The following is a 10,178-nucleotide window of genomic DNA, read 5'->3' as shown; positions in this document are numbered from 1 at the left end:
GTTTGGCTATTGTGGACATTGTTGCTATAAACATTCGGGTGCACGTGCCCCTTCAGATCACTACATTTGTATCTTTAGGGTAAATGCCCAATAGTGCGATTGCTGGGTTGTAGGGTAGCTCTATTTTCAACTTTTTGAGGAACCTCCATGCTGTTTTCCAGAGTGGTTGCACCAGCTTGCATTCCCACCAACAGTGTAGGAGGGTTCCCCTTTCTCTGCATCCTCGCCAGCATCTGTCATTTCCTGACTGGTTGATTTTAGCCATTCTGGCTGCTGTGAGGTGGTATCTCACTGTGGTTTTGATTTGTATTTCCCTGATGCTGAGTGATATGGAGCACTTTTTCATGTGTCTGTTGGCCATTTTCATGTCTTCTTTGCAGAAATGTCTGCTCCTGTCCTCTGCCCATTTCTTGATTGGATTATTTGTTCCTTGAGTGTTGAGTTTGACAAGCTCTTTATGGATTTTGGACACTAGCCCTTTATCTGATATGTCGTTTACAAATATCTTCTCCATTCTGTCGGTTGTCTTTTGGTTTTGTTAACTGCTTCCTTTGCTGTGCAAAAGCTTTTGATCTTGATGAAGCCCCAATAGTTCATTTTTGCCCTTGCTTCCCTTACATTTGGCGATGTTCCTAGGAAGGAGTTGCTGCGGCTAAGGTCGAAGAGGTTGCCACCTATGTTCTCCTCAAGGATTTTGATGGATTCCTTTCTCACATTGAGGGCCTTCATCCATTTTGAGTCTATTTTCATATGTGGTGTAAGGAAATGGTCCAGTTTCATTTTTCTGCATATGGCTGTCCAATCTTCCCAACACCATTTGTTGAAGGGACTGTTTTTTTTCCCCCCCATTGGACATTCTTTCCTGCTTTGTTGAAGATTAGTTGACCATAGAGTTGAGGGTCTATTTCTGGGCTCTCTATTCTGTTCCATTGATCTATGTGTCTGTTTTTGTGCTAATACCATACTATCTTGATAATGACAGCTTTGTAATAGATCTTGAAATCTGGAATTGTGATGCCACCAACTTTGGCTTTCTTTTTCAATATTCCTTTGGCTATTCGAGGTCTTTTCTTGTTCCATATACATTGTAGGGTTATTTGTTCCATTTCTTTGAAAAAAAAATGGATGGGATTTTGGTAAGGATTGCAGTAAATGTGTAGATTGCTTTCGGTAGCATAGACATCTTCACAATATTTGTTCTCCCAATCCATGAGCATAGAACATTTTTCCATTTTTTTCTGTCTTCTTCAATTTCTTTCATGAATACTTTATAGTTTTCTGAGTATAGATTCTTTGCCTCTCTGGTTAGGTTTATTCCTAGGTATCTTATGGTTTTGGTACAATTGTAAATGGGATTGACTCCTTAATTTCTCTTTCTTCTGTCTTGTTGTTGCTGTAGAAATGCAACTGATTTCTGTGCATTGATTTTATATCCTGACACTTTACTGAATTCCTGTACAAGTTCTAGTAGATTTGGAGTGGAGTCTTTTGGGTTTTCCACATATAGTATCATATCCTCTGCAAAGAGTGATAGTTTGACTTCTTCTTTGCCAATAAGGATGCCTTTAATTTCTTTTTGTTGTCTGATTGCTGAGGCTAGCACTTATAGTACTATGTTGAATAGCAGTGGTGATAATTGACATTCCTGCCGTGTTCCTGACCTTAGCTGAAAAGCTCTCAGTTTTTCTCCATTGAGAATGATATTTGCGGTGGGTTTTTCATAGATGGCTTTGATGATAATTGAGGTATGTGCCCTCTATCCCTACACTTTGAAGATTTTTTTTTTTAAGATTTTATTTATTTATTTGACAGAGAGAGAGATAGAGATCACAAGCAGGCAGAGAGTCAGGCAGAGAGAGAGAGAAGCAGGCTCCCCGCTTAGCAAAGAGCCGGATGTGGGGCTCGATCCCAGGACACTGAGATCATGACCTGAGCCGAAGGCAGCGGCTTAATCCACTGAGCCACCCAGGCGCCCCCACTTTGAAGATTTTTGATCAGGAAACAATGCTGTACTTTGTCAAATGCTTTTTCAGCATCTATTGAGAGTATCATATTGTTCTTGTTCTTTCTTTTATTAGTGTATTGTATCATTGATTGATTTGTGGATGTTGAACCAAACTTGCAGCCCTGTAATAAATCCCACTTGGTCGTGGGAAATAATCCCTTTAATGTACTGTTGGATCCTATTGGCTAGTATTTTGGTGAGAATTTTCACATCTGTGTTCATCAAGGATATTGGTCTGTAATTCTCATTTTTGATGGGATCCTTGTCTGGTTTGGGGATCAAGGTAATGCTGGCCTCATAAAATAAGTTTGGAAGTTTTCCTTCCATTTCTTTCTTTCTTTTTTTTTTTTTAAGTTTCAGGAGAATAGGAATTAATTCTTCTTTAAATGTTAATTCCCCTGGGAAGCCGTCTGGCCCTGGGCTCTTGTTTGTTGGGAGATTTTTGATGACTGCTTCAATTTCCTTACTGGTTATGGGTCTGTTGAGGTTTTTTATTTCTTCCTGATTTAGGTGTGGTAGTTTATATGTCTCTAGGAATGCGTCCATTTCTTCCAGATTGTCAAATTTGCTGGAGTACAGTTGCTCATAATATGTTCTTATAATTGTATTTCTTTGGTTTTGGTTGTGAGCTCTCCTCTTTCATTCATGATTTTATTTATTTGAGGTTCTTCCTCTTTTCTTTTTGATCCATCTGGCCAGGGGTTTATCAATCTTATTAATTCAAAGAACTAGCTGCTAGTTTCGTTAATTTGTTCTATGGTTTTTGGTTTTTTTTTTTTTTTTTTTGGTTTGGTGTTTTGTTTTGTTTTGTTTTGTTTTGTTTTGTTTCTATTTCATTGACTTCTGCTCTGATCTTTATGATTTCTCTTCTCCTGCTGGGTTTAGGCTTTCTTTGTTGTTATAGTTTTCTGAGTATAGATTATTTGCCTCTCTGGTTAGGAGCAATTCCAGCTCCTTTAGGTGTAGGGTTGGGTTGTGTATTTGATTCCTTTCTTGTTTCTTGAGAAAGGCTTGTATCACTATATATTTTCCTCTCAGGACTGCCTTTGCTGTGTCCCACAGATTTTGAACTGTTGTGTTTTCATTATCATTTGTTTCCATGAATTTTTTTCAATTCTTCTTTAATTTCCTGGTTGACCCATTCATTCTTTAGAAGGACGCTCTTTAGTCTCCATGTATTTGGGTTCTTTCCATATTTTCTCTTGTGATTGAGTTCTAGCGTCAGAGCATTGTGATCTGAAAATATGCAGGGAATGATCCTAATCTTTTGATACCGGTTGAGACCTGATTTATGACCCAGGGTGTGATCTATTCTGGAGAATGTTCATGTGCACTAGAGAAGAATGTGTATTCTGTTGCTTTGGGATGGAATGTTCTGAATATATCTGTGATGTCCATCTGGTCCAGTGTATCATTTAAGGCCTTTATTTCCTTGTTGATCTTTTGCTTGGATGAACTGTCCATTTCAGTGAGGGGAGTGTTAAAGTCCCCTACTATTATTGTATTATTGTCCATCAGGTTTTTTGATTTTGTTAATTGGTTTATATAGTTGGCTGCTCCCATTTTAGGGCATAGATACTTACAATTGTTAGATCTTGTTGGACAGACACCTTGAGTATGATATAGTGTCCTTCCTCGTCTCTTATTATAGTCTTTGGCTTAAAATCCAATTGATCTGATATAAGGATTGCCACTCCAGCTTTCTTTTCATGTCTATTAGCATGGTAAATTGTTTTCCACCCCACCCCCACTTTAAATTTGAAGGTGTCTTTAGATCTAAAATGAGTTTCTTGTAGACAGCATATTGATGGGTTTTGGTTTTTCATCCATTCTGGTACCCTGTGCCTTTTGATTGGGGGCATTTAGCTCATTTACATTCAGAGTAACTATTGAGAGGTATGAATTTAATGCCACTGTATTGCCAGTAAGGTGACTGTTACTGTATATTGTCTCTGTTCCTTTCTGATCTACTACTTTTAGGCACTCTCTTTGCTTAGAGGACCCCTTTCAATATTTCCTGTAGAGCTGGTTTGGTGTTTTAGTTTTTGTTATTCCTGGAAGCTTTTTATCTCTCCTTCTATTTTCAATGATAGCCTAGCTGGATATGGTATTCTTGGCTGCATGTTTTTCTCATTTAGTGCTCTGAATATATCATGCCAGTTCTTTCTGGCCTGCCAGGTCTCTGGGGGTAAGTCTGGTGCCAATCTAATATTTTTACCATTGTATGTTACAGACTTCTTATCCCAGGATGCTTTCAGGATTTTCTCTTTGTCATTAAGACTTGTAAATTTTACTATTAGATGACGGGGTGTGGACCTATTGTTACTGATTTTGAGGGGGGGGGTTCTCTGTGCCTCCTGGATTTTATGCTTGTTCCCTTTGCCATATTAAATTTTCTACAATAATTCTCTCCAATATACCTTCTGCTCCCCTCTCTCTTTTTCTAGAATCCCAATTATTCTGTTGTTTCGTTTTATGGTATCACTTATCTCTCAAAGTATCCCCTCGTGGTCCAGTAGTTGTCTCTCCTTTGCTCAGCTTCTTTATTCTCTGTCATTTGGTCTTCTATATCACTAATTCTCTCTTCTGATTCATTTATCCTAGCAGTAAGAGCCTCCATTTTTTATTGAAACTCATTAATAGCTTTTTTGATTTCAACTTGGTTAGATTTTAGTTCTTTTATTTCTCCAGAAAGGGCTTTTATTTCTCCAGACAGTTTCTCTAATATCTTCCATGCCTTTTTCAAGCCTGGCTAGCACCTTGAAAATCGTCATTCTGAACTCTAGATCTGACATATTGCCAATGTCCATATTGATGAAGTCCCTAGCCTTTGGTACTGTCTCTTGTTCTTTTTTTTGTGGCAAGTTTTGCTGCCTTGTCATTTTATCCACATAAGAATATATGAAGGAGTGAATAAAACACTAAAAGGGTGGCAAAGACCCCAGGAAAATGTGCTTTAACCACATCAGAAGAGACCCCAAATCGTGGGGGAAAGAAAGGGGGTAAAAAGAAATTCAGAAAAAATTTAAAAAAAAAAGAAAAAGAAAGAAATATAAAAAAGAATTTATATATTAGACTGTTGAATAGGTCACCCACTTAGTTTTGGGAGTATTTTGGTCTCTTAGAAGAAACTACCTCCCAAAATTTTAAAGAATGAAAAACATATGTAAGGGTAAATACAATGAAGGGATGGAATGTGACTATGAAGATGAAAAAAAATTTTTTTTTAATTTCTAAAAAATGAGTTGATAAGTTGGTTGGGAGAATATAGAAAAAGAAAGTGGAGAAAATTTGCTCAGGCTGGACTAGAACAAAGCCCTGTGCTAGATTTAGGGTATATTTTGATCTGTTAAAAGAAGCTGTATCCCAAATTTTTTTAGAAAAAAAAAAAAACCCTACGTGTATACAAAAAGTAAAGTTAGATACAATGAAGGATAAAATATGACTATAATAATGAAGGTTCAAAAAAGATTCTTTTTTTTTTTTTTTTGAATGAAGGTATTGTTAAGATAAACTAGTTAAAAAACGTTAAAAGAGGAAAGGGTAAAAGTAAAAATATTTTTAAAAATTAGCATTAAGGGGCGCCTGGGTGGCTCAGTGGGTTAAGCCGCTGCCTTCGGCTCAGGTCATGATCTCAGGGTCCTGGGATCGAGTCCCGCATCGGGCTCTCTGCTCAGCAGGGAGCCTGCTTCCCTCTCTCTCTCTCTGCCTGCCTCTCCATCTACTTGTGATTTCTCTCTGTCAAATAAATAAAATCTTTAAAAAAAAATTAGCATTAAGAAAAAAATAAAATTAAAAAAATTAACTTTACAAGACCAGAAAATCATGGAGAGAAGCTTTGCTTTCTCCTCCTCTGGAACTCCGCTGTTCTCCTTGGTACTTGGTCTTGGTTGGATTTCTTGCTGATCTTCTTGTGTAGGTGCCTGTTGTAGTGATTTTTATGTGTCTTTGCCAGAGGCAGAATTGCACCGTCCTTACCAGGGGACAGGCTAAGTAATCCGCTTGGGATGGCTTTCAGGAGCTTTTGTTCCCTGAACGCTTTCTGTAGAGTTCTGGAGGACGGGAATGAAAATGGCAGCCTCCCAATCTCAGCCCAGAGGAGCCAAGAGCTTGGGGCCCACTCCTCAGTGCACCCTCAGAGAAAAGCGCTCAATCATTCCTGTCTCCCTGGCTTCTGGCTGCGCTCTGAGCTCACCCAGCCTGTGACCAAGCGTCTCTGTCTCTGGCACACAGCCCTGCCTAGAGTCTCCAAACCTCACAGATCCCTGTGCTCTTCCGGGGGTGTCCCCCAGATCTTGCGGGGTCTCTGCTCACAGGGCAGTGGCCTGTGCCACGGATCACAATTTAAAGTAACCCTGAGCTGAGAGCTCATTCCTGGGCTTCGTCTCTGTACCGGGCTTCCCCACTCTAATACCTGTGAGCTCTGCGACTCTGACTCCCTTGATCCTTCTGTGACCCCGTAGGACCTGAGACCATGCCGTCCCCGCATGGGCTTCACCCTGGCTTAGCCTCTGGAGTGATGTGTCTCACTGTAACAGACTTTTTAAAAAGTTCTGATTTTGTGTTGAGTTGCTCTGCCGCTTGCCAGGAGCTGGCCCCTCCCCCTACAGTCTATCTTCCCATCACTTTGGATTCACTTATCTGCCGGTCCTACCTTTCAGAAAGTGGTCAATTTTCTGTTTCTAGAATTGCCGCTCTTCTCTTCGAACTCCTGTTGGATTTGTAGGTGTTCAGAATGGTTTGATAAACTATATAGCTGATCTCCTGCTACCTGATGTCATCTGAGCTGCTACTGCTCCGCCATCTTGACTCCTCCCTGCATGCCTCATAATTTTTGTTGAAAAGTAGCCACTTTGTACATTAGAATGTGACAATTCTGGAAACCTGAGTCTTCTCCTTCCCCGGAATTTATTGTTGCTGCTTGCTGTATGGTAGTTTAGAGAATTTTCTGAGTTTTATTTTTTTATTATTATTTTTTGGATTATTTTTTTGAAGTTTATATTCTTTGTGAGGTGTGGCCATTGAAGTCTCTATGTTCAGTTAGCTTAGTGGTCACTAATGATTCAACAAATTTCCTTAAGAACCTGGAACCAACCCCCCCCACCCCCAAATCTCCTAGCCTTTGCTGATGTGTTGTGTGTGTGTTGGAGCCAAGCAGTCTGACTCTGCCTTAGCCTTCACTTCCCAGTCGTGTGGAGCCAGGTCAGCCAGAGGTGAGCACTCAGAGCCTTCTCAGGTTTTTTCTAAGCATGCACTCAACCCTGGGCATACGTGTGGTGGCCTTCTAGATTGCCAGGATTTGTGGGACCTCTCCAAAACCATTATTCCCCAAAGTATCTTATTGCCAGCCTCTCTTCCCTAAACTTTTCCACTTATCTCCTGCTTGCTCCAACTGTTATCCCCTCCTCCAGGCACCAGTGGCTAATATATTTGCCTTCAAATGTCCACCAAGGCTGCCACCTCCATCTGAGAAGAGTTCCAAATTTGGTGAAATGAATACAAGTCATCTGAGCCAGTCTTTTGGGGAGCAACCAGACGGATCAAAATATCCAAAGTTCTTGAGAACAAGATCCATTTTATTCCTTTCAGTGCTAAGAATCCAGGCATGTGGGATGTTCATGAGGCTGCTGCTGAGCTGGGGGAATAAGGGTGATGGGGCTGGGGTGTGCGAAAAAGCAACAAAACCCTCTCACGGAGACTTTTTTTTCTCAAGCATTTGTCTGGTTGCTGCAGACTTTCCATTAGTTTTTGGAGTTTGGATAAAGTTGATTCTAACAGTTCTCGCCATCTTTTTTGTTGCTTTTGTGTAGGAGGTACACTTTTGGAGGTCCCCACTCCACCATTTTTGCTGACTACATTCAAGTTCAAGAAGCTCTGATCTAGTCTTTCATTTTACAAAAGGACAACAAAGGCCCAAAGAGGGGACACTTTCAGGATCACAGAGCACACCAGTGGCTGACCTGAGATCAGGACAGGAGCTTGACTCCCAGACTCTTTCTGCTTCAGGACAATGTCAACTCTTACTGTTGGAAGGAACCAGGTTCAGAATGGGCACCAGGGCTGGGCCAAGGAGAGCTTTCCAAGGAGTGTGGGCTGAGGGCCAGGAGTCCCTTATAGCGCTGAGGGCTTCAGTGACTCCATCTTTAACTGAGAGGGTCTCTATAAGGGGCCAGGTAGAGGACTGAGTAATGACATCCCGGTCTCTTAGAGGAAGAGAGAGCCAGAGAGAGCTCTCAGGTTTGACGGGGTGAAAATATAAGCTGTTACTGAGCTGGGAAAGACATCTGTGATGATTTAGCTTGGTTTCTGTTCCCAAGTCTGACTCCACTTATCAGCCAGGGAGGGGAGGAACCGGCAGCAAACAGAAGGGGCTATGTCCTAAGCTAGAGCTCTAACTCCTTGCCAAAGTGAGAGGAGAGACGTGGCAGGGTCACCCAGCTGTTCCTCTGATCAGGGGCATTTACAGAGGTTTATCCTTCAAATCCCTCTCTCCAAGCCGGGAGCAGAACAACCAAGACAAGTGACTCATTTGCATCATCCTAGTCCAGGTCCTGCCCCCAACACACTGTTCCATCCAGTGCCCCACAACTGCTGAGAATTCACTCAGGGCTGAATTCCCCTGGTATCTCATCCTCTAGTACTTCTGGAAGTGGTATTAGATGTGTAGCAAGAACTGGTCTTGACTAACACCCCAGGACATAAAACAGTAGTACCACCACCACCGCCACCCAGTGCAGTCCTCTCCCAGAAAGATGTCCTGTAAGGCTGAAGGTCTCCCTCCCCATCTTCTTGGTCCTGAGCATAACCAACAGAGTTAATAGCCTCCCACTGACCTTAGAAGGCAGTACATGCCTTTGGCTCTGGAGAGAACTCGGAGTTCATGCTGTCCTCTAGCCTATCCTTATTATGGGTTGGGTCCCATGGGCATGACCAAGAGGGTAGACTGGGGGACAGGAAGGTAAAGAGAAACCAAGACCTGGGCCAGGGTGAACACAGATGGTCCCCAAGTGTGTGGCCTGGGGTCTCCCAACTCCAAGCCCTACTAGGGCCAAAGAGGAACATGCAACGGGGACTGGCAGGGCCTGTGGCAAAACAGAACATATGCTTCAAGAGGGCAGCTGCGACCTGGCTCCAGCAGCTCCCGGTCTGCAGGGTTGCCAGAATTTAGTTTTTAAAGAGAAGCCAGAATTTCAGATTTTTTAAAAAAATATAACATCTCTCAATACCTACATGTTGGCAATAAATTCAAATGTCTGAAAAGACTCTTTGGCGACCAAAGTAAATGCACAAACAGTCAGAAACTGCCTGCTGGACACCTCTGGTGAGAGGAGGCGAAGGAATGTCACACAACATCTCCCTAGAGGGGGGCTGAATGTAGGCCGGGGGGTGGAGGCAGCCGGGGTCCACTTGAGTTTGTGGCAAGTTGTGTCACGTCAATTGGTTCACGCCACCAGGCACCCAAGAGCAAGAGGCCTGCCCTAGCTGAGAAGCACCTCAGCCAAGTATGCTGGATGTTGTTTGAGAGGCTGTAGGCATGGAGGCAGGGGGACCTGAAGAAAAGAGCAGGGCCGACCACTGAAGGTGCCCAAGGCAACTTCTCCGGCCAGGCAGGTGGGTGTAGGTGAAGCAGGCTAGGGTCTAGCTCCTGGCTGCCCTGTGCCCCATGGGCCATCCTCTCCTCTATGACCAGGGGAGAGTGAGGGGGGCACTACAGGCAGACACCTACTCTGGGGACAGGCCATTCCTTGAGGCCCCTGCCAGGGCCCAGCTGGCTCAATCTCCCACCTCGGTCCCTGAATTCTCTCCTTTCTAAACTCCCAACAATAAGGGAGGTCAGAAAGGGAGTGAGTGGAGAACCCTGGCCAGCGAGGCAAGCTCTAGGCTTCTGGACAGAACAATGATGTCTAGAAACTCCACCCCTTCCGGACTCACCCTCTCCTACCCACCACCAGCCAAGGGGCCAAAGGCCCACCAGGACCACAGTCAGGAGTACCTTCTGAGACCAAAGGGTCCCTCAAGGGAGGCACCAGTCTTGTGCATCTCTGGGTTGTCCCCACCCTCCTCTCCAGCACCCAGCCAAGAGGTCTAGCCTAGGAGTCATGCACGTGCCCTCCTGCCTGTGCCTCTTCAGGACCCGGATGAAGGGCCGCACTCTTCCAACCTTGTGTGGATT

Source organism: Mustela nigripes, chromosome 4 (assembly GCF_022355385.1).
Source record: "Mustela nigripes isolate SB6536 chromosome 4, MUSNIG.SB6536, whole genome shotgun sequence".
NCBI classification, from domain to species: domain Eukaryota; kingdom Metazoa; phylum Chordata; class Mammalia; order Carnivora; family Mustelidae; genus Mustela; species Mustela nigripes.
This window is presented reverse-complemented; position numbering follows the sequence as displayed.